Source organism: Tiliqua scincoides, chromosome 3 (genome assembly GCF_035046505.1).
Source record: "Tiliqua scincoides isolate rTilSci1 chromosome 3, rTilSci1.hap2, whole genome shotgun sequence".
NCBI lineage: Eukaryota > Metazoa > Chordata > Lepidosauria > Squamata > Scincidae > Tiliqua > Tiliqua scincoides.
The window spans coordinates 98,966,995-98,985,810 of NC_089823.1; positions in this window are offsets into that span (position 1 = coordinate 98,966,995).

Sequence of the window (18,816 nt, forward strand, 5' to 3'; positions counted from 1 at the left end):
CCCATGATCCAGATCTGGAAAAATTAAACATGGGCCACCATCACTTTTACAAGGGTAGTATCCCCTTTGGCTCAAATGCAACTTTAGCAGCATGGTCTATATCCCTTTAGAAACGGTATAAGAGCAAAAGGGTGGAGTTGGGGGGGAACCGTTCATTGATTCTCTTGTATATTAGACTTATATGGCCCAATCCTATTGGACATTTGCGACCGCTGATCTTGCAATTCACTACCTTAAATGTCATGCCACTGTCACGGGCGCCTGAGCCACTGGTGCAAATGACTGGTGGCTCCATGCACCTGCCAGAGAAGAACCCAGCCCACATCGGACCAGGTAAGGTGCAGGCACGGGTGGATCGAGGGGAGTTTGGAGGAGGTTCAGAGGAGGATCCGTATGTTATTATAATACTTATTAATTGTTGTTCCTTGAGTTGACTGTTCCGTGTAGATGCAAATGTATAATTCTAACATAGTATTTGAGAGCTGCCTTGTGCAATTTTGTGATATCATGAAAAGTCTGAAATAGTTGATAAAGTAGCCCTCCCCCCATGTCTATGGGTCCTGTTTCCATGGTTTCAGTTATGGGTGGATCAAAAATATTTTTTTAAAAAATTGCAGAACGTTCATCTTCCTCCTTCCCTCCTATCCAACCCCACTGTGCCCCTCTCTCTGCCTCTTGCAGTGTCTAACCCAATTACTTCCTCTAGCCCTGAGACACTTTGGTGACTGTCAACATGGAAGCAGCCAGCCAACCGTCATGCCATCTGCAAATACTGTACTGTATATAGGGGTTCACTACTATCCAAGGTTTCAGGCATCCGTGGTAGGTCTTGGAACATATCCCTCACCGATACGGGGAGGGTGGTGGTAGAAGCCTATGGTACCTGCCTCATCTTCATTCTCATATAAATTTGGTTAGTGAATTCATTGTCTCAACTGGAAGTGACACATGGCACTCCTTCGCTCTGCCTCATCTCTCCAGATGTAGGAAGGGCTCAGAATTTCAGTTGGCCTCAGAGATCCAAGGTGGAAAAGAAGCATAGAAAAAGAGTACATGGGAAAGCTAATTTGTCATCATGATGGTGCTTACAAAGTAATTGCCATCTTTTGAACAAGAAGTCATCTCTGGAAGGAAAAGTTCTGTAGTGAATGTGCTGAATTTACAGTCTGGTTTTCTTTGTTAACTAGGCATAAAAACCTAATGAGAAAATTCAAGGCATCTTGTGGCCCCTTTAGATGGCCATAATTCTCTCATGAGAACTGCAACAATTATACAGCAACTATTACATGCCACCATTGCTGTCAAGGATCAAGAGTGGGATTTTTTTTTTAATCATGTAAGCAAAGCACCCCTTAACTGATGGAGTAAAACTTGCCAAGATATCCACCACTATAACCTTAGAAAATGAGGATGTGAGGGAGAGCTATTTTAGTGCTTTCATTTCCCTTAAACATATTAGATGGCATGATGATAATGATGAGCAGAAATTTGTCTGATCATGCTAAACCGTAAGCCTAATTATAGCAGTATTAAGGCAATTAGAAACATCAGCACTTGTGAGTCAGCGAGGCTGTCAAGGAGAACATGTAAGAGAATATATCATCCCATATTCATGCCCCATTTCTCCAAGCTGTGAGAATGCAGCTTCAGCGACATGGGTGTTATAAGAACATCAGCTGCCATTTCTTTCCCTTGTCTTCTAGTTTTTCCCAGATCAAATCCTAATTCTCTCTTTCTCCACCAGAATCTGCCAGGCCATATTCAGTCTGTCTTTGCTGCATTCCAAGAAAGGGAGGAGGGAAGGAGTCAACTCCTTGGCCCCTCCTCTCAAGTAAATATATTTAAGTGGCCTGATAGAGGCTCTCAATCAAGGAGAGTCTTGAACCATTAACATTTGTTGCACCCTTCTGTCCATTCCAGGCTAGCTAAGCATGGCCTCAGTCCTGACTATAGTGCTATGCTTATTCACCATGGCCAACCCCAATGTCACAGCAATACAGATAGTGTTCAGTTCTAGAGTAGTAGTAATTTTCTCACAATGAAAAACACTGAATGCTGAATGAGACCCAAACTGGCAGAGAGCATTCACGACATTTCATCAAGGAACTGGGATGGAATTCACAGCCAAAGATGTGGTGATGGCCAATAACCCAAATAACTTGAGAAGGGGATGAGACATGGAGGACAAGTCTGTCAATGGTTATTGGGCGTGGTGACAAGAGGGAGGGTTCTTTTCCTGTCTGTCCTGCTTCTGGTCTTCCCAAGAGCAACTGGTTGCAAGTTGTGGAAAGCAGAATGCTAGACTAGATGAACCTTTGTCCTCACTCAGCAGGGCTTTGCTTATGTCCTTATGATGAGCCATGCAACATTTCAGATTGACATTGAGATCGTAAGGCTTTTGAATTTGCCTTTTTGTATTCTGTATTGGTTATCAGTGCTATATGTTGGTATAGTTAATACTGTATGTCATAAGTTTGAATACCTAATATAAATAAATATTAGTATTATTGGCAAAGTACATGTGTATGCTATATCTATTCTGTGGAATGCAAGGTGGTGCGCACAGAGTTGCTAGGTGGCTTCCCATTCAGGCATTGATTAGACCCAGTTTGCTTAGCCACAATACTTTTGCTCTATCAAATGTCTTCAGGCCATGACCTGAGACTTTGTCTGTTCCTGCTTTGCTCACTGGCTCTGCAAGATCTCCCCTGCCAGGGCCCATGAGAGGGGGTTGAGTGGGATAAATTGTACCTGGGCCTAGAATCAAAAACAGGAACCAGGAGCCAAAAGAGGGAACCTGAAAATTTCCTGGGATCTTACACCAGGGCCCATGAGAGGAGGTGCAGGGAAGAGATTGTACCTTGACCCAGGGTCAAAAAGGGACCCAGGAACCAAAAGAAGGGAGCCAGAAATTTCCTGAGATCACAGAAATGTTTGCATAAATTGTGGAAAGACTAGCACTCACATTTTGTGTAAGCCTATATTTTTCCCTTGAAGACGGTTCGGAAACTGCAACTAGTGCAGAATGCGGCAGCCCATGTGGTTACTGGAGGTAGGCGGTTCGACTCTGTCAGTCCGCTCCTCCAGCGGCTGCATTGACTGCCCATTCGTTTCTGGGCCCAATTCAAGGTGCTGATTTTGACCTTTAAAGCCCTATACTGCTCTGGGCCAGGGTATCTTAGAGATCGCCTACTCCCGTACAATCCAGCTCATCCTCTTAGGTCATCAGAGAAGGCCTTTTTACAAGTGCCGCCGCCTAGGGAGGTACGTGGGGCGGCTGCAAGAAATAGGGCCTTCTCAGTAGTGGCACCAATGCTATAGAACTCCCTTCCCCTTGACTTAAGAATGGCTCCCTCTCTTGAGACCTTTCGGCGAGGCCTGAAGACCCTTCTGTTTAAACAAGCCTTCTGAGTTCTCGGCCTTTTAACATCTTTTTAACATCTTTTAATATTTTTACAGGCCTGATTCTTTTATGACTTGCTGCTGCTCTATGCTCTTTTTACCTAGTTTTTATTCTGACTGCTGTTTTTTATGATGTGTTAATATGTTTTTATTTGTTTTTAAATTATGTTTTTAATATGTTGTAAGCCGCCTTGAGTCCCTTCGGGGAGAAAGGAGGGGTAAAAATAAAGTTGTTGTCGTTGTCGTTGTTATTATTATTATTATTATTATTAATATTATTATTATTATTATATAGTTTTATATTTCATAATTCATAGAAATTAGGATTCAATGATTGTATGAAATGATGATCCAATAGAGAAGGGAAGAGATCCAAGAGAAACTTTGTACCCCCTGATAAAATTCCTCTTAGAGGCCCTATTCCCTGGTTTCTCAGTCCTGCCAGTCCTAGTATCCAAACCCCTTCCTGGCTTTGCTTCTTCTTCTTGGACTGCCTTTCTGGATTTGACTTCAGCTTGCCTCTTCAACCTATGTGTTGAACTTGTCATATGGTCAGATGTTTTTGCCTGTCTACCTTACTGGAAAAGGCCTGACTGCAAAGATCCACATTTTTCTGCTTCCTTTTCAGAAGTCCTGAACCCAGAGAATGGCACAAGCCATCTTCCCCTGTGGTGTGTGGCATGGACAGGTTTGATCAAGCATGTTAGGTTGAATTAATCCTAGCTTACGGTCTTCATTCCATGCCAAGCAAAGTGTGCCACTTAGAGAGACATACTGTTGTTTGCATCTTTTGACAGACATAAAACAGATGGAATGAAGTCAAACATATTCAAGCTCCCTATGTCGACTTGAGTAACGTCTGGCAACTCGGAATGCAGTTTTCTTTTTGGAGCTCAAAGCTCACCGTTCTCTTCCCACACAGCCCCTTTTGCATAAGAATCTTGTTTCAGTGACTGATCATTTTATTTGATTTATTTTACTACCATTCCTATATAGATCCTTTCTGTAACATTTCTAGGACTGCAATCCTATACATAATTAACAACCCAATCCTATCCCCGGCGGCTCCACTGGGTGCAGTGGTGCCAAAATGGCTACTGCTGCATCCAGCGGCACTGCCAAGGCCACTGAAGGTCTTTTTGGGGGAAGGGGATGAAAGTCCCCTTCCTCTGGAGAAAGCCCCAGGCTCAGCAATGGTACTTCTCAAGTCTACACTGGCTATTTTGCCTTTAGAGCCTCCATATCAGGCTTTCCAGCCCATGTTGCAGCCCGATGTGGAGATTAGGATATGGCGGGGCAGGGCTCCGCTGGTCTCACCCCCCTCCTGGGCCAGTTCCCCCCTGCCCTGCCCTCCCCAACCCCAGAACACCAACTTCCTGTCTCCCCCCAACCCTGAAAATACTGCCAGCTGGCACTGCAGGAGCACCGGCCGGCCCTCCACATGGCACTGAGGCTCAGCACTGACTTGCACTGGCCCAGCGTTGGTGGCCCCTTCTCTCCAGGTGCCACAGACGTGACTTACGGCACGTTTACAACACCCAGTGCCAGCACTGGAACTCAACGCCAGTGAACATAAGAACATAAGAACAGCCCCACTGCATCAGGCCATAGGCCCATCTAGTCCAGCTTCCTGTATCTCACAGCGGCCCACCAAATGCCCCAGGGAGCACACCAGATAACAAGAGACCTCATCCTGGTGCCCTCCCTTGCATCTGGCATTCTGACATAACCCATTTCTAAAATCAGGAGGTTGCGCATACACATCATGGCTTGTACCCCGTAATGGACTTTTCCTCCAGAAACTTGTCCAATCCCCTTTTAAAGGCGTCTAGGCTAGACGCCAGCACCACATCCTGTGGCAAGGAGTTCCACAGACCGACCACACGCTGAGTAAAGAAATATTTTCTTTTGTCTGTCCTAACCCGCCCAACACTCAATTTTAGTGGATGTCCCCTGGTTCTGGTATTATGTGAGAGTGTAAAGAGCATCTCCCTATCCACTCTGACCATCCCCTGCATAATTTTGTATGTCTCAATCACGTCCCCCCTCAAGCGTCTCTTTTCTAGGCTGAAGAGGCCCAAACGCCGTAGCCTTTCCTTATAAGGAAGGTGCCCCAGCCCCGAAATCATCTTAGTCGCTCTCTTTTGCACCTTTTCCATTTCCACTAGTGCTCAGGGAGTTTAGGATTGGGCCCTAAATCCAGTTAGGTCCTTGGAACTCAATGGGGCAAACTCGTGGGTGGAAATACATATGATTACACTGTAAGGTGCACAAAGTGATTTGCAACCTTTGTCTTGTTAATTCAAACAAGGCTTTTCAGAGACAGGAGTCATTATGCTGAAGGGTGGGGGAGTGCCTACAGGATTGTACCCAGAAGATTGCAGAGCCCAGGGTGACTCAACCAGTTCGGGGGGGGGGGCTCCTATTGTGTGTGTGTGTGTGTGTGTGTGAGAGAGAGAGAGAGAGAGAGGGGGGGGTCATAGGCAGTAATCCTATAATAATTTCCTAGGAGTGAGCTCCAGTGAACACAGTGGGACTTGCTTCTGAGTAGGATTGTGCTTTAAAAGTCACAATGTGATCCATTCTGCCATCTCTGCAAGTTGCAACTAAAAGGAGAGGTAGCAGGTGAGAAGAAGGGCAGAGAGAAGGCAGGTGAAAGGAGGGAGGGATTCTGAGCGAGCAAGGATGGGAGGGCTGGGGATTGTGCTGTCTCTGCTTTTATGTTTGGAATTGGTATTGTTTCGACTGTGTTTAATTCAACCAGATCCATTGTAAAATAAAACATTCGATTACACCCTCTGATGTTCAAAAAAGGAAATGGTTCCATTAGGTTATTAATATATCCTCCTACAAAAGCCAGTGTAAGACAAGCTATTACACAGTAAATGGATATAGTGGCAGGCCGGAGTCTTCAGCAGTCTCTAGTAATGGGGGAGGAAGGCCAGTGATCCTTGGTCATGGAACAGAAATGCTTGAAGCATACAAGAGTGTTCCTATTTGCATTTGTGGGATGTTGAAGGGCATCTAAGAGTATTTTCAAGCATTCCAAAAAATCACAGCATTTGATCAGTGCAATGCATGCTTCATCCTGACACAGTGAGCAGCACTATGGGATCCGTTTAGATGGCACTCTCCAGGTGTTTTAATCTGTTACCCCTCACTGGCTCCGGCTGACCTAGATTGTTTCCATGTCAGGCAGAAGGTAATGTGCTTGAGATCATGTTGCTCTTTGACTGATATGGAAACAACTCAGACAGCTGCAGCTGGTAGGGGATAATACGGTGATGCACCTGGGGTGCGACTTATAAATTTGTGTAAACAGTGTCAGCGAACTCCAGGGATATTCTGAACTTGCACAAATATTTTTGGACATCTGAAAGTTTCCTGAGATCTAAAAAGCCAATGCCTTTGCCTACGTTTGCCTAGTTGCCGGTCTCTGGAGTAATTGTTGCCATTTTTCAAATTGTTTGAGCTAGAAAATGCTTCCATTATCCTAGCAGAGGTGGGAGAAAGTTGAATTTTTAATGGGGCCAGAATTGGATTTAAGAGCAATTTGAGGACAATGGCATATTCCTCTGGAAGGCAGACCACATCCTGAATCCTGGAGAAATTTATATGCACGTACGGCCTTCCATTCACTGCCATGTGGAAAAATAATCTGACTCCACGTAGGTCAGTTTTTTGCTTTGAAACCATCCTCACCTCAGAATCCTTCTCTTCTGCTTTACAAGGGGTTCCTGAAAGTCACGTCTCAGAAGAATTGTAAGTGGTAATATGTACAGGCAGTTTAACAAGACTCTCTGAATGGCTTTTGCAGCACAGCATACTAACACTTCAGGAATAGGTCAATCCAAATACGGAATGCTCTTTCTGAGGTGGTGTGTCAGAGCACATCCCTGATCACTTTTAAGAAAGGAAAACATGACCCTCTTTTAGGAAAGCCTATGGTGGCTGCAGCTGGTAGTTGGACTGAATGGTGTACTGTTTATGCTCTATTTTGTTGTTGTTGTATGTTTTTATAATATTCCAGCAGGGCAAGATCCTGCCAAAGTTCAACGTAGTTAAAGGACAGCATATTGATTTCAAGGAGGCAGATTAAGCAAGTGCTGAACCTTCCCACTGCAAGCCATGAAACTTGGATTTCTAGACATGATCCTATATGCATAAATTCCCCATCCATAAGAACATAAGAACAGCCCCACTGGATCAGGCCATAGGCCCATCTAGTCCAGCTTCCTGTATCTCACAGCGGCCCACCAAATGCCCCAGGGAGCACACCAGATAACAAGAGACCTGCATCCTGGTGCCCTCCCTTGCATCTGGCATTCTGACATTACCCATTTCTAAAATCAGGAGGCTGCACATACACATCATGGCTTGTACCCCGTAATGGATAGTACGCTGGGTGTAAAGGGGATGAAACTGCAGGGGGGAGGGTAGGAAGGCTTTTGTCCTCACTGTAGTTCCAGTGGCGATCACAGGATACATACGTGTGCATGATTTTTAATGAAAAAACTGAAATTGAAGAGTCCCCCCCCCATAAAAATAGTTCAGGGGGACTGCAGTAGGGACTCAAACCACAGCAGGAGCAAAATACTAAAGCCCCCATACTTCCCATCACTTTCCTCCTTTTGTCCCGTCCCCACCCCTGCTGACTAGTGACATTTAAACAAATGAACCCAGAAGAGAATTATAAAGTCATGTCTAGCATGATCCTTACAAGTGCTAAACTTGGACTTAGCTTAGGTTTGTAAGTGTTGTCAGCTGCCTCAAGACTGGCAGAGGTGGGATGATAGATAGCTAAGGAACTCCACCTCCAAAATCTTCCCAAATGGTCCACCAGCTACTAGGTACATTCTTAGCTATTGATCCTCCAAACTGACTTATTGAGAAAGGAGAAACTTAGCTTTTTTCCTCTTCCTCTCAGAACATTATCTCTCAGCATGCCAAAGTAGTTAAAAATGTTAAAAGATAACTGATCTACTTTAAATGATCTAAAGTTTGCACCCCCAAATTTACCTATGAAGCCTCACAGACCTTATACAATTTCTTCATTATGTTCGCCTTTCAGTTTTAAAAAGCTAATTGTTTTAGGAGTGTGGCCCAAGTGTATCTAATTCTTCTAAAAGGGATGAAGAATTCTCTGAACAAATAAAAAGAGCTGTCAAAAATGTGATTACTTCCAATTTTACTGCAGTGTAATGGCTTGAATGAAAACATAAGTACCTGTCTGAGTGAGTGGATTTTCTTTAGACACCGAAGCCTGAGAGTTATTTTCTGATCATCTGAGTAGTATCTCGAAGGAAGGTAATTGGCCATCAATTTAAACTTTCATGGGGAACTTTATCGACCAATTCAAATTGTTTAAAGAAAGTTGACGTTTTTGAAGAGAGTCCTTAACTCTTTCGCAAAAGTGCACATGTGCCTTTTTCTCCTCTGAGCCAATGTTAGTACAAACATGGATGTGATGGAAATGCTTGATTTCAAATATGGCACATATTATTACCCTGAACTACCAAAACGCATGTTGCGATGACAGATAGAATGTTTAAAGAAAGGCTCCCTAGATTGCTAAGAGACTTGGCGGAAGGCATCCCTTCACCACAACAGTATCTCCAAGTCCAGCATTTTGCTTGCTCCTTCAGAAGTTAATGGCAACTGTTCACATATATGGGGGAAAAAATAAAGGCATGGTGGGCTCTCGTTGATGTGGGGGCTAAATGGCACCCTATGTCTTTCAAGCCCTATCAGGAAGTTTTGCCTCACTACCAATTGTGCCTGTCAGGGTTCCCCTCCTCCCACCAGTCCCCACCTTACCCAGGGAGAAGGCTTATGGGCCAGAGGATCAGGGAGGAAGCCGGTGGAACATGGGGCCACCTCCCCATAGGCTGCCTGGGCACCCCCGTGGGTGGCAAGGCACAGCAGACGAACACTGCGTGCCGAACCCCCCGCTTCGCCCCCTGCCTTGGAGGAGGGAGGGGGGAGACAGGATGCAGGCCATTCGGCTGCTGGGCAACCACCCCTCCCCTGCCTTGGGGGGGAAGGGGAGCACTCCCTCACCCAACCAGCCGGGGCCTGCCTTGCCAGGACATCAGGAGCCCTGTGACATCAGGCTGTGACATCAGGAGCCCACAGCTGGACCTCCCCGAGTGATCTGCAGAGCTACAGGACCCAGGTGGGCAGGGCCAGCCCACCCCCCAAAGACAGAGCAGAGCAGAGGCAGCAGCCTTCCCAGCCCTCTCAGGAACAACCCTGGCAGCTCCAGGTGAGAGGAGGTGGGAGGGAAACAGAGAGAGGAAGGGGAGGAGTTGTGGTCAGCCCAGGGGAGGGCAGTCCCAGAGACAGGCCCTTTTTGTACCATCCCTGTGAGGGAAGAGGAGGGGCCAAAGGGGAGGGGTCTGCCCTACATAATCCTGGAGGCAGGGATGACAAGGCAGTTGGGAGTCAGAAGAGCAGGCAGGAGGATCTGCTGCTAGCAGCCCCTGCTCCTGACTGGCAAATGCTGCCAACCCAAAGAGGGGGAACCGGGTGACACAACAACCCCTTCTTCTGGTGAACTGTTCTGAGGCAGTTCAAGGGGGTCCCCCTCAGAAAGGCCGGGTGGGCCCTCCCCTCCCCTCCCTCCAGAGGGAGGCCTCACAGTGCCATAAATTACATTACAGTTCCTTGATTGCATGACCTACCCATCTCCAGTCATTTCAATTTCTTAGTCTTACTGAAGTGTAACAAAGAGATGAAACCCAGGAATTGGCTTTTGTGTGCGTTGCACATGGGAGCATTTTCAAATGCAGTATGCTGACCATTCCTACTGCATTAAAGTTTAAAACAAACTGGCATGGCAGGAGGTCTGGTCTAGAGGGTAGAGCCTCCGTTAGCCCAAAGATAACATCAGAAGGTCGCCAGTTCGAGGACACCGGCAGCTCCCTGAACAGCTGAGAATGGTGAGACCTTGAAGCAGCTGACAAGCCCAGCTGAGTGATTCCACCTGCTCTTGGTGTGAGCAAGAAGCGTCTTGGCTGCCCTCCATGTAAGAGATGGAGCTGCTTGTCAGCCTGCGTGGGAGAACTGGAGGCCAGAAGTGAGACCAAACCAGGAAGATCCATCTGAAATGTTGTTGGTTCTTGAAAGAGAGAACCTCTATAATTGTAAAATTCCCCTTAAGGGATTTAGAAACACCTGCCTATGTAAACCGCCTTGAATAAAGTCAGAAGAGTAATCTGATGACCAGAAAGGTGGTATATAAATACCTAGTTGTTGTTGTTGTTGTTGTTGTTGTTGTTAACTGGATTCCTATTTTACAGATCATTCTCAATGAAAATGGCTGGATGAAGCCCACCTAGAGATCAGGTGAAGACTAGCATTGTATCTATTAATACCATTAGCTGCTCTAATGAGAGTTCAAGAAGTTTGGAGGTCGCCTCTCATCATAGCAGATTAATTGGGAGGCATCTTAAGAGCAACAAGAAATGGCAACTTGTCAATTAAGAAAAAAATGCCAAAAAGATGCACCAGACAGGCAGAGGTCAAGACCTAAACTGTACATTATGTTCACCATGTAACTTTTGAGAGCATGACCCTTATGCTCTCTTTTGAGAGCATGACCCCAGCAGCCACGTGGAGCCACAACTTGAACCACAGCCACTGTGCAGAGCCACAGTGCAGAGGAACAGTGCATTTCACCATTTGCCTCCACCCATTTTCCTGCCAAAACTGCACCCCCATTAAGCCATTTAACACTTAATGTACATTGTAGCAGTTCAGCATGGTGATGGGGTGGAGGAAGGGCAGATTGGGTCTGGGAAGGGGGCAGCTTTGGTGGCAGGAGCGGCTGCCATATTCTAGCCCCCTTCTCAGACCAGATTCCATGGCCCGGGTCCACGCAGACCTATGCCAGCAATTTCATTAGTGCAGGTCTGAGTAGACCCCTCTGTGCTGTGGAGGTTTACACCTGAGTAAGGGAATGAATAGACCTCTGGGATTGCCCCCCCCCCTCAAGATGCAGCGTGTGCCATTTTGGTGCTCCTGCATCGGGGAAGTATAAGATTGGGTTCTCAGTCTGACACAAATTCACCACATCAGTGAGAATTATGCCAGAAATGAAGAAAGCATTCTGCTCTCCTTGTTTCAGTTTGCAAATGAGTATTCCATTGGGTATTCCATTCATTAGTTCCTTTTTTTAGCAATGACATTTCAAAACTGTTTGAATGTCATGTGCCCTCTGCGAGGACTCCGTATGTGAAGTTCATCATTCCTTACTGTGAGGAGGGGGCTATTTTCGAAAAAACCTCATTTGCAGAAACATTTAATGGGTGAAGGAGCTTTTGGTGTTCTGCACAATGTTGAATCAAAGCGGTAAACATTTCCTATTCTGCATGAAAGCGTTCAGAGCGCAAGGACTTATCAGGCAAAAGTCACTATAACTTATGTTAACTTCTTAATGAGCAATGGGATAAGAATCTCTTAGGCTGGCTAAAATTAGATTTGTTTTCAGCAAAACCTTTAATTTTCAACAGGCATAATTTCCACAGCTTTTTCCAAATGGTTGCTGGTGTTGTAAGAAAAAGTACATCTTTTCATCTACAGGAAAAGGCAGAACTTGTTGTGATCATATATTTAGATCGTGGCATAAAAGAGAAAGAGGATGAGCCAATCAGTTCTCAATAGCCCTGTCGCATTCCAGGGTGGCTACAAAATCAAACCCAGGATGGGGCTGTGGAGACAGAGAGCTATATCGGTAGCAGTTGTAGGTTACAAGGCCATGCAGCGCATGCCAAATTGTACTGCGCTCACACACACAAACACACACAACGTCACTACCAGCCATATTGGTGTGCCTTTGGCTAGCTGAAGTTTGTTTATTGCTGAATATTAGCACATGTGAATTATTCTATGCCATATACTTTGGAAGTTAATACTTTAAAATAGTAGGTTTGCAGCCACTGGATTGGTGTCCCTGTAAGCAAAAGTTTCCTATGTAAGCGGAAGTTTGCAATTCACTGCATGGATAAAAGTTGTGCTGTACTTGAAAGCCAAAGCCTTTCCTCCACCCTTGGGTTTAGGTTACCAGAACTCAGCCAAAAGGATCCTTCAGGGGTATATAAGGAATCTACAGGGCTAGATCCATGAGGCCAACTGAAGCAGTCCCCTCAGTTAGCAGATTGGTGGGATGTGTCCATCACTATCCATCTATTTGCTTCTACTGCCTCCTTCTCCTTCCATTCCCTGGATTGGAAAAGGAAGAGCAGGACAGAGAGGAAAAGGAAATGTTGAAGGGAACAGAGGCTTGCACATCATCAGATAAGGGGGGTATCATTTGGTGTGCTGCCTCAGGCGCAGGAGGTCTTGGGAGGCCCTATATATAGCCATTCACAACCCCTCCATACATGTACAGGGGTCATTAGAGGGGAAACAGAATTGTGCATGCTGGTCCTGGATGCCAGGTGTAGCCAGGGGTTCGGTCTTTTTTCCTTCTTGGTGTTGACTGAACACATGAGACACACACTGGTGTATAACCACTCCGCATGCAGCGCATGCCAAATTGTACTGCGCATGCCCCCGGAACCTTTCTTGCAGCATGCAAGCAATCATACAAGTGTGTGTCATACAAGCACACGCATGTTTTTGCGCTCACACACACAAACACACACAACATCACTACCAGCCATATTGGTGTGCCTTTAGCTAGCTGAAGTTTGTTTATTGCTGAATATTAGCACATGTGAATTATTCTATGCCATATACTTTGGAAGTTAATACTTTAAAATAGTATTCCTTTAAATAGATCTATACGGTTGTTTTTTCCTCCTTTGACCTTAGGGACTTATTCAGCAGCAGTGGTCTTTGCTTTACATCCTGAAGGCATTCTTTCCAACAGAAAATGTATCGGAACAGAGGACTACACAAGCTACCATGAGGTCACTAATGTTCTTTTTCGTGTTAAAAATATGAAATGCTTTTATATACCTAAAACCACCATGTGAAATGTAAAAATAATAAAATCGTAATGTGCATTAACAGATCAATTTATTAACAAATAAATCAAGACAGAATCTCTCTAGTGCATAATTTTGTGGTGTCCCTTGAATTCCCAAAAAGTGTGGTAAGAAAAGGAAAATAGAAGGAATTTTGCATAGTTTAATTGGAAACAAAGAAATCATTCAAACATTGGTTCATGTTAAGGATAAAATATGTTCCAGAAGAAAGGTTAGGACCCCAGTTGGGTAATGAATGCCTCTACAATAAACACCAAAGCTCTGCTATCAAACTGTAGTTGCTGAGCTCTGTGGTTGGAGGAGAGGACAGAAAATAAGTTACATAAGTCATTTTAATCCTATTTGTCATCACAGGTAAACCTCTCATTGGTTTAGTGCAACCCAACGTTTCACAGTATTAAGCAATCTAATTCAATACAGCAGTGTTATTCAAACTGTGAGGCTTGGCTCTTTAGGGCGGCACCAGGAACTCAAAGGGGAGGCGCGGGATGTCCTCTCGCAGAGATACAGCCACACCCCTGGGCAGAATACGAGCCCCATCTTCTGCCCGTCTCTGCGCTTTTTTTTAAAGCAGAAGAAATAGGAGTTGCTCAGCTGCGAGAGTGGCTGCTGCCGCCCCGCCCTCTTCCGAGCCTGCTCAGCTTGCAGTCCTTAACCCTCGCTAATCCTTGTCTGGTTGGTTCCTAGTTCCCAGCCTGGGATCGCTTCTCATCAAAGTGAAATCTCTCTTTTCAACCCCCTCCCTCTTCCCCCTTTCAATCTCTAAACCTTCCTGCTTTCCTCCCCCTCCCCTTGAAGTTGTTTCCATGCAGTTGGCAAAGGGGGAGGGGAGAGACAAGCACACACTACTTGGCCAGGAGCAGAAAAAGGGTACTGTTTTTAAAGTGATTTATTAATCTTATTGTTTGACTGAAGAGGAGAGGCTGTGTTTTTAAAGTGATGAATCTTGCTATTTGAAGGGAATATTTATCAGTCATTGATGAAGTGATTGCCAGCCCAATCCTATCCACACTTTCCTGGGAGTAAGCCCCATTGGCTCTAATGGGACTTACTTCTTAGTAGGCATGCGTAGGATTGGGCTGTGCATCTCCTAGTATAGGAGACAAATCAGCTTCCTAATCAAACCCTTATCAGCTCTGATATATTTTCATGGTCTATTTTTGTTTTCCCCACCAGCTGCTGGAAAAATTTAATTTAATTAATAAAGGGTTCAATCCTATCCAAGGAAAATGGAAGAAATGACTAGTTGGATTGGGGTCCACAGGGGTGTGTGTGTGTAATGTTGGTCAGACTGGGTGTTCACAAAGTTCATTTGATAAAACAATTCTATTGGTGTGCTTTCAAAGTTAAAAAAATGAATCTTCCTGGACCACACAAAATCTACCTACTCCAGCATCCTGTCTCCAAGAGTGATCAGCAGCTGATCATTTATAAAGCATGTATATTGCTGTGTATTAATAATATATTTTTAAGATCTGCATTTAATTAATGATATGATTAATATAATTAATATTAATATAGTTAATATATATTTAATATTTAATATATTATAATATTATATTTAATATAGTTAATATTTCTGGCCACTTCCTGTTTAATGATGTCACTTCCAGCCCTCAGGAACATGATGGGGAGTCATGGCCAATAGCCACGGGGGTCAAGGGAGCCACTGGCCGGAAACGTTTGAGTACCACTGCATTACGGTATTCCAAATCTTAGCAGTCCCTTTCTTCATTGCAGAAATTGGACAAAATGGACAAAACTCATACAACGGACTGATATACTTGTCGGGTTCCATCTTTTTTTAAAAGGTAAAGTCAGATCAATGTCTACCTAGAGGTGACAGCCGGTCAATTCTGATTGGTTCGGCTTTCAAGTTGAATTATTGCAGGGGAGAGAAGTGAAACTTTTGTTGAAATGCCTAGCCAACCTATTGAAATTTCATCAGTATGTTCATTAAAAACCCAATGCTTTACAGATACCTCGGGCCTGCACAGCATGCAACTCTCAAAGCCAAATGCAGTCCTCCAGCAGTGCGTTGAGCCTGTCAGGCTTGACAAAAGCTCTGTTCTGTTCAGTCCCAGATGGACTGCTATTCATGGCTGATGCTCTAGGATTTGACTTGGGGGCTGTAGCTTAAGAGAGTTGCACGATGGCTCAGAGGTGTACGATGGCTCAGAGGTCCTTCATGGAAGACGGTTTTATTTGCATCTTCCTCCCTTTCAGGGGGTACACAAGAAAATCTCCCAACTGCTTTCAATGTTCTGTTTAAGGGGTTGGACACCCTGAAATGGGGGAGAAGTGAAAGACCATTGACTGCTTACTTGTGACTTTCTGATTTAGAGCATCCCCAGAGAGGACCGTTGTCTCTTCTTCATGTCCCTTAGTTTTCCAGTGGGAAGCCCTTCAAAAACTCCCATTCAGCCTCTATGCAATTTAATGGAGATATGGAGTTCCATTACATTAAACCAGAAAACCAGAAAGTGGCAATTCTTCCCTGCTTGGTTTTTAATCTGAACAGAAAAGAATTTAGGGAGCTTTTGAAGTTCTGAAATGCTGTTAGTATCTGAAATGCTAACTTGGCTCAGGAGAATGGCCAACATTTCTACTCACAACCGGCGGCAGACCTCCCCAGCCCCATGCCCGGGGCAAAGGTCCATGATGGCACCCCCGTGGGCTCTTGCTGCCCCCTTTGTGCAAAATCCGTCCCCCCACTCACCTGAGGCTCATGGAGCCTCATGACCCAGAACTGCATCAGGGAAGCCTCTCTGAGGTTCCCCGATGCTATAAACTGTGCTTCCAGAAAACAGGAAGCACAGTTTCCACTCCAGTCAGGAGCCTCAGAGAGGCTCCCACAGGGTCCTAGAGACTTGCACCCAGGGCTTTTGCCCCATATAGCCCAATGGTAGATCCGCAATTACTCGCAATGAACCCCCAAACACATGAGCTGTGACAGCTCAGCTCCAGTTCTTTCAAAACTTTTATTATCAGCACAGTATCTTGCTTTGATTTAATAATGTTCTGTACTGTGTAATCTTTTGCTTAATACAAATTTTACCGTGGAAACAATATACCCTGGCAGAGACTGTGGTCATATTTCTATATTAATTCTGTTCTGCATCTCTCATCTCCTGGCATAAACTTATTTATTGAAAACTATAGTCTTATGCTCTCCTTTGTGCGAGTGTGTGTGATTGTTAGATGGTTGGAAGCAAAAATAGTGGTTTAAAGCATCTGTTTTCAAATTGTATTGTAGAGTTAATTGTAAACTTATTATAGAACATCAACTGTGAAATATAAATATCCCAGAAAGTTGGTTTGCTTGCCACTCTTGAACTTCTCCTATGGTTCAGACCAATGGGAGAGCAATGATGGGGTGAACTTCCTGAATCAGGCTGAGGCTGGTAGTGAGCAGGTCGAGGGTAGCCATCTCTGCCCCCCCACTTGCCTCCAGTGGAGAGGATGGCATATCACCTAGTAAGGGCAGGACAGCATTTGGCACACTGCTGTGATGCCAGTAGATTTCAGCTCTCAAGTGCCAGTAGGTCTCAGGTGAAGAGGAAGAGACCTCTCACTTTTCTTCCATGCCACTGCAGCAAAGGAATAGCAAGGATAGTGTGGTGGGAGGTGTGCTCAGAGACTGCATAATCTGCATAGTTGGGAGTGTAAGAAATTCAGTATAGATTTTAAGCCAAACTGAAGAAGAACCAGGAGGTCCACATTCACACTTTCCCCTCAACCAAGAACTGACTAATGGCCCAATCCTATTAAAAGGCAGCACTGCTGGGATGTGTGTCTGGCTGCCGCAAAAAAGCCATGACATGCTTTGCAGCAGTGTAGGGAGCTGGTGCACCAGCTGGAAGTTGGAGCCATTCCACAAGTGCAACAGAGGCCCGTTGGATCAGGAACGGGGTTGGGAAGGGTAGAGAGGGGGTTGAATGAGGCTGGGGGAGGGCAGAAAGGGAAAGTGATGAGGCTGGATGGACCGATCAGAGCAGGGAGGGGGTGGATTCAGCGGTGGCGCATGCTGAACCCTGAGGCCCTAACAAGGACCAATCTGTCTGCATAAATTAACATGGACTTGCACCAGTGATTTTGCTGACCCGTTGCAGATGCTGGAGCTTATCCTGGGGCAAGGGGACAAATGTCCCCTTACCCTGAAGAGATACCCAGCAGCCATAAATCCCCCCCCCCCCAAGGGATGCAGCATACATAGCCTGTGCTGATACCAATGCATTGTCATGCAGAGATTTAGGCAGGATTGGGAAACCCATGACCATAGGCAACTCACCCCTTTTTAGCCTCAGCTGTTGCACCTGCAATTTGGGGGTAAAAATAAAGTCTGCCCGCAAATGTCTTCCCAATTTCACTGTTCCATTCACAGGGTGACATAGGGTGGCTTATCAGTAGTTTATCAGTAACGAAGCCCTTTTCTCTGTCACCCCCCTTTTACCCTTGATCACTCCCAAATTCAAACCAAATGGAAAACGTTGGACTCATTCAATTGTTTGGTTCTATTTTTCTCCCTTTGTTTATGTCCCTTTACAGTCTGCAATCAGGTGTGGCCAACATAAGGCCTGTGGGCCAGATGCAGCTCATAGAAGCTCTTTACCCGGCCCTTGGACTCTTCCAGCACCACCATCAGCTGCTCTCAGTGACTGAGCTGCACTGAGTTGTCGCTACTGAAAAGGCAGCCCACGTGATAATTGAGCTCACCCATATCTTGAAAATATCAAGATGTGTGTATTTTCTCTTCTGTCATTTGCAGCAAACGAGTCCCTAAGTAAGAAAAAAGTGCTTATTTCTGGTCATCTCCTGTTTAATGATATCACCTCCTGCTTAATGACATCATGTCCAGCCCTTAGCAAGCACCATGAATGCTGTACAGCCCGCTGTATGAAATGAGTTTGACACCTCTGGTCTACATGACTGTTCTTTCTTCCCAATGAAGAGTTCCCAATGAACTCAGCAAACAAACAGAAGGCAGGATATTTTTTACACGCTCCGAGTGACAGACAAAAAAAGGAGTGTTCCCTTTCTTTGCCTCCATGTTTCACTCTGGGTGTTAATTTGCTAAGGTATTTTTTCTTAATACTTCTAAGCACTGAGCTGTGCTTTTGGAGAAGCGTTTATGAAGAGCTTTGAAAAAAGCACTACTGATAAATGTTTATTCAGTATTTCATGTTTGATCTTTCTTTTTTTTTCTCCCTCCCTTGTACAATCTTTATACCAAAGCTGGAATCTATTTTCTGTGACTACATATAAATGCAGCACACGCTCAACGGCCTAACAGATGCCATCTGTAAAAGCATTTACTTTAAATTAGTGGAATAAGTAATCAAAAGGGCTTTGTACTTAATGCAGAACTTTTGGTGACTATTAAATGCTCATTAGAGGGTGTTTTTGCTGTTTGACTGTCAGA